Genomic DNA, 6,992 nt, shown 5'->3' on the forward strand with positions numbered 1-6,992 from the left:
CCCTCTATGAGGTGGACTGATTCAGTGACTGGGGTAATCGGGATGGGTGTGTCAGAGGCAATGAGACTGGCACAGGATGGAGCACGGTTTTAGGGCTGTTGTACATAGGGTCGCTATGAGTCACAAATGACTTGACGGCACATAACAACAACAACAACAACAACAATCATAGGTCCTATCATAGGGTCCTAATCATAAGGTCCTAATCATAGGGTCGCTATGAGTCGCAAGTGACTCAATGGCACATAACAACAACAACAATCATAGGTCCTTAGTTTTCTGCAGATGTCCATTTAGCTGCGCATATTGCTATCTGAGAACCTTATATCTATAAGACAAACGTCTGGGTTGATCCTTGGGGGAGTTATTTGTGGGTTCCCCATTTGGGAATTGGGGCACAGATTCTCTGCTTCATGCTGAACTGGGGCATTGAAATGGAGGGGAAGGGGAGTCACTTTAACTCTTTATTGGTGGTTTTGAGTCCAAGCTGCATGCCTTTTTGTTCAGTTAGAAAATTTTGTTATGGTGTTCTTTGACCTCTGGACTGCAAGATTTCAGGGAATGCAGACATAAATTAGAAGACAAACATCAGGAAGCAAAGGAGTGTTATAGGCCCCTGTTTGCTTTTCCTACTTCACATGATTTAACAATATAGTAATACTTTAGTGTCATTCTAACAGGCAGGAACAGCATTAGTTACTATACAAGTAACCATGCTGATGCACTGATCTAAACTTACTAATTTTTAGCTGTTGAACTTTTCTTTTATAATTAAAGGCTCAAGTTCTGCTCTACTTATTTTAAGTTACATGAAATGTCTTTTATCAACTGTTTGTAAACATAAAACAAAGAAAGAAAATTAAAGGGAATGAGTATTTTCGACTTGCAAGGTTGAGTCCAATGGGAAGTGGCTGGTTGAACTTTGGTTCCTTAGATGGCAGACTATCTCTGGAACAAGGCTCGGGGTCTGGAACAAACCTCAGTCAGTGTTCAGGTTACCTATAGGAAAGGGAGCAAACCGGCCAACCCTCCAGTTTCGGGAGTCCCAGGGATCCTGGGGGATCCCGGTTGAGCCACATCTCGGTGGGACCTCCAAATGTTCAATCATGAGTCCCCCAAAGGACACCAGGGAGCTGAAATCGATGCAAGAACATGAGGGATTTTTATTACCAGCTTAAGCAGGGACTCTACACACACCCCAAGTCTGCAGCTGCGTGGCAGACCCTCCAACTTTTATCTTCTTAAGGTTGAGAAGTAATCCATATTGAAGGATGTAGTCTTTGATTTTCTGCAAGTGCTTCATGACTTCTTCACTTTCAGCAAGCAAGGTTGTGTCATCTGCATAACACAAGTTGTTTATGAATCTTCCTCTGATTCCAATGTCACATTCTTCTTCATAAAGTCCACTTTCTCAAATGATTTGCTCAGCACACAGACTTAATAGGTATGGAGAACAACCCTGACACATAGTTTTCTTAATTTTAAACCATGCAGTGTTCTTCTGCTCGGTTCGTACAAGAGTTTATTGGTTTAGATATAGATACATATCCACCTTAAACGATAATTTCCATAAAAATCACCTGCCTACTTTCCTTGGACTCTCTCCCAATGCCCCAATTTGATGCAATCACTCTCTTCTTGGAAGCTCTCCTGAAGTTGTTTTTGAAAACAGAACTTAAACATTTTCTATCACAAGTAGTGACTTGTCCAATGGCAGATCCCAAAATGACTGCACTGACGAGCAAATGATCTTAGTAGCTTGCCTACATGCTTTCACAAAGGTAGTTTTTAATGGAATGATTTTGGGGAGGAGGAGTGGATAACCCTACAACATAAATGAATACAAGGCAAATGAAGGACTATATTGAACACAATGTACTTGCATGAGACACAATGTAGATGAATAATAAAAATATTTCTTAAACATAAACAGCATTACCTGGTAAAATTATTTTCTTAATTGACTGGCTTATGATTTATTGTTATGATTTATTGCTGTTAACTTCCATGGACTTGGCCACAACTCAAAGCACTCTTCCACTGCAACAAATGGCTACCCATACTCCTCTGTCCACATTATTGATTAAGTATCAGCCCATTGTTAATTCATCATTTCCACTGACTGGTTTTCAGAAGTAATTCACCAAACCTTCCTTCCAAGTTCATCTAGGTCTGGAAGATCCACGAAAGCCTGTGGTAGCATCACAGCAATAAGCATGGTTGTCCTGACAAGGATGGTTGCTGCTGCGTAAGTGCACTGGCCTAGAATCAAACCTAGGATCTCTTTCATACAAGCAAGAATTCAACAATGAAACTAATGCCACAGGCTAACTGAATAATTAGACGCCTTTGAACAAAGCTTTAAAAATAATCTAGCTCAAAAAAAAAAAAAAATAATCTAGCTCAGTATAGAAGTCAACCGTTGTTGCTATTAGAAGTGGGTGGTTACCAGGGGCTTACGAAGAGGGGGAAGGAAGAGATGAAGCACAAGGTATTTTCAGAGCAATAAAACCCTTCTGGATGACGATACTGTCATGTTGGAAACTTGACATCATGCATTTGGCAAAACCCAAAAAACTATACAGCACAAGCTAAATAATAATGTCAACTATGAACTAAATTATAATGCATCACCTGTAGACTCAGCAATCGCAACAAATGGACCACAGGTAAGCAGGATATTGGAAATAGGATAAACACTGTGTAGGAGGTAGGAGGAATTCTTTATTTTCTGCTCAATTTTTCTGTAAGCCTAAAACTGGTTTCCCATCAAGTCAGAATCCACTTGTAGCTGACCATCTGATGGGTTTCTGAAGCTATAAATCACATGGGAGACGACTGTCCATCTTTCCCCCCTGCTTAGCAACCAGTGGCTTTAAACCACCAGACAGAAATGCCTTTCAATTAGTGCTCCAACTCCCTGTGGATTTCTTTTAATGATAGAGGAAGCCAGAGCTTTCTTTTATTGATAACGTGTAATAAATAAAAATGTTCACAATATTGCTTTCAATTAGACCAAATTTCAACTTTTCAGTTCCACACTAAGTACACCACCAGAATCTTTCCACTTTTTTATATTTTTTTAAATATTTAAATGGCTTTAAAATGTGTGTTAACAAGGAAAATGTGGAATACATAAAAGAAACACTCCTGACAGTACATTTACAAACTGCAAAAGCCCCTTTGTCCCAGAGCAGCTCAACTAGATACAAATGACAATAAGGACAAAGATAAAATGTTGCAGGATAAAAAAAATTGCTAGATAAAACTGACTCTTTTGAAACAATTTAAGTTTTCAAATAACCTTCACATAGGTAACTATGTTATCAGACTTAAAATACAAAAAGTAAAGATATTAATTTTTAAAAATTATATTCATACTTTTAAAGTTATTTTCATCCCAAAAGTAACATTCGTGCAGGGATAAACTTGATGCTTTTCTGATTCCCCAAACACGTCCCTGCTTTTTGACCAGCCTTTCCCTTAGTATTAAGGCTCATTAGTCAAAGTCACGGGGCACAATTACTCACTCGTTAGTGAAGTCTCATTAGTTCAGTACAAGCTCCAGGATCTAATTTGTTAATAAAGCGTAAGACTTGTGTGCCCAGCTGTCCTAGCCGGAGCAATCGCCTACCTCAGCTCGGTTGCCTCGCTGGATTCAAGTTTTGAGTGCCCTCCAACATGAAGAGGACAGAAGGAAACACTTACCTTGAGAAGCAAAGGCAGTGCAGTCAGCTTCCGGCTTTCCCACTAAGTGTATCGGATTTCAGCAGCTGGGTGGAGCCGGTTTGTCCAGTAATCAGAAGGGAAACTATCCCAGGCTAAGCAGCGATGTCTTTGATTGGCAAACACCAATTTCGTTTTAGGATTTCATTGCGGAGAGTTAAGGAAAGATTTCTGAGTTGCACAACCCTGAAAGCGGAGGCCCTAGCCTAACCCAATGCTGTGCTTCAATTCCATCAGCAATCTGGAAGGAGAAAGATGGACATTGCCTCCTGTGCACTTACAGGCTCAGAACCCCACTGGAGGGTTCAACTCCAGACAGTGAGCTTGAGCGTCACACACAAAGGAACACTTTTTGCTAACTAGTAATTGTTTCACAGAAACAAATATGTATTTAGCTAAATGTTTACTTGAAAATGGTCTATGTGAATCTGCCCTGTATAATCCTAAATAAAGACAAATGAATAACTATTTGAACTAGGGAGAGTTATCAAATATAACAAACTGAAACACTTGATGCCAAATTAAATTTTAATTTCAGAGAAAACTGAGTAATTTCATGTTATTGTTGTGTGCCGTTGAGTCGCCTGCGACTCATAGCAACCCTGTGTACAACAGTCCTAAACCCTGTCCATCCTGTGTCAGCCTTATTGTCTCTGATACAACTATCTTCATTACTCCAGGGACTGAATCAATTCATCTCATCCACAGTCTTCCTCTCCTGCACTGTCTCTCCAACCTCCCAAGCATGATGCCCTTCTCCAATGACTGATCCCGCCTTGCAATATGTCCAAAGTATGTCAGAAGAAGCTTCAGAATCCTTGCCTCCAAGGAGCAGCCTGGCTTCACCCTCTCCAGGACAGACTTGTTTGTTCTCCTAGCAGTCCATGGTATATTCAATACTCTTCTCCAGCCCCACAGCTCAAAGGCATCAATTTTCCTTCTAGCATCCCTCTGATTGTCCATGTCTCTGATGCATAGCAAGTAATTGCAAAGACCATGATCTGTATCAGATACACCTTAATCTCCAGACTGACATCATTGCTCTTCAGTACTATGGAGAGGTCTCTGACAACAGATGATCCCAATGCAATTTGTCTTTTAATTTCCTGACTTCTGGTACCAAGGGTGTTGATTGTAGAGCCAAGTAAACTGAAGCTGTTAACAATCTCGATCTCTTCAACATCTATCTTGTTGCTGCCAGTTGGCCCAGTGGTGAGAATCTTTGTTTTCTTGATGTTGATCTTTAATCCATATTGAAGGCTGCAGTCCTTGATCTTCTGCAGCAAGTGCTTCAGATTCTCCTCAGTTTCAGCAAGCAGGGTTGGTGTCATCTGCATAACACAAATTGTTGATGATGCCACATTTCTCCTCATAGAGCTCAGCCTCTCGAATAACCTGTTCCGCATATAGATTGAAAAGATACGGAGGTAGGATACACCACTGTTGTACACTCTTCCCAATTTTGAACCATGCAGTGTTTTCTTGCTCTGTTCTGACAACTGTCTGCTGGTCCAAGTATAGGTTTCTCACAAGCACAATCAAGTATTCTGGGATTCCCATTCTTCTCAGAGTTAGCCACAGTTTGTTGTGACATCCAAAGTCCTCTGGTACTCTCTGCTTTCAGCCAAGATCCATCGCACATTAGCTATAATATCCTAGGTACCACAGCCTCTTCTAAACCCAGCCTGCACTTCAGGTAGTTCTCTGTTGATGTGCTGTTCCAGTCATTTTTTTAATAATCTTCAACAGAATCTTTCTTGCATGTGATATCAGTGATATTGTTTGATAATTTCCATACTCTGTTGGGTCATTTTTCTTTGGAATGGGAACAAATATTGATTTTTTTTTTCCAGTCTGGTGGTTGTCCTCCAGATTCCTTGGCATAACTTGATGAGTGCATCCAGGGCAGCATCTGTTTGTTGAAATATGTCAATTGGTATACTGCCAATTCCTGGGGCCTTGTTTTTTGCTAATTCTTTCAGAGCAGCTTAAACATCTTCCTTCATCACCACAGGCTCTTGCACATACATTGTTTCATGAAATTTTTCTGTGTCCACCAATTCCTTTTGGTACAATGACTCTATATTCTCTTTCCATCTTCTTTTAATACTTCCTAGATCATTTAAGCATCCTTAAGTATTGCAACTCAAGTCATTTTATAGTGATGCATTTCATCTGGCAATCTTACTTTAAAAAAACCAAACAAACAAAAAAAACCCCTAGCAAACTATTTCAATTAACTGCAAAAGGCATAAAAGGATCAAATTTGATATGTAAAGTATGGCAAATACAGTGCATAAGAATTCTTTAATTTTGTAAACTTTATGTTGAAATATTATAGTTTTGTAAGTATAATTTCTAGAATGCTTTTGCAGAAGAAAACCAGCTTAAGGTCAGAAAAAGACAAGATAGCTGAAAAGATTAACAGATCATTTCAGCCAGTTACTAATATACAGACTGGAAGTGGATTATGGCACATGAGCCTGAGCTAGTGATCTCTTGCTGGCGATCATATTAATACTATCTCTAAAACCTTTTTTAAAGGAATAGAAGAGAGAGGAAAAGAACACCATCACTTTAATCTTCCTGCTAGAGACATGGACAATCAAATGCTTCAAAAGAGGATTTTAAAGATGATGACGTTGTTGCCGTTAGATGCCATCGAGTTGATTACAACTCACATGGATCAGAACCCTGATCTTCACCGTCTTGCACCGTCTTCACCATTTTTGATCTACTCCAGGCCAGTGTTACAGTCACTGTTTCAATCCTTGTTGTTGAGAGTCTTCCTCTCTTTCTCTGATGCTCCGTCATTCCTACCGTGATGCCTTTTTCCAAGTACTGATCTCCTGACAACATGCATAACTATAGAAAATGAAGTGTCACCATCCTTGCCTTTCAGGAATCACCTGGTTGCACTTTCTCCAGGACAGACTTGCTTCTTTTGGCAGTCGATAGGATTGCCCATAAAGAAGTCCATAGGATCTTCTCCAAAACCACAATTCAAAGGTCTAGATTCTTCTTTAGTTACTTTTATTCTTTGTGTAACTCTCAGATGTGTAAAAAGCAAATGAAAATACCATGACACAGATCAGGCACAGCTTAGGCTTTAAACAGACATCCTTGCTCTTTACCACTGTGGAGAGGTCCTTAACAGCAGATTTCTCCAACATGCCTTTTTTTTCCATTGTAGTAAAAAAAAAAAAAAGGCTGATGCAACAGACTGTGGAAATTATCAAACAATAGCACATGCAAGCAAAATCTTA

This window comes from Elephantulus edwardii, unplaced genomic scaffold, assembly GCF_000299155.1.
Source record: "Elephantulus edwardii isolate Elephantulus edwardi_28Jun2011 unplaced genomic scaffold, EleEdw1.0 scaffold00020, whole genome shotgun sequence".
Classification (NCBI taxonomy): domain Eukaryota; kingdom Metazoa; phylum Chordata; class Mammalia; order Macroscelidea; family Macroscelididae; genus Elephantulus; species Elephantulus edwardii.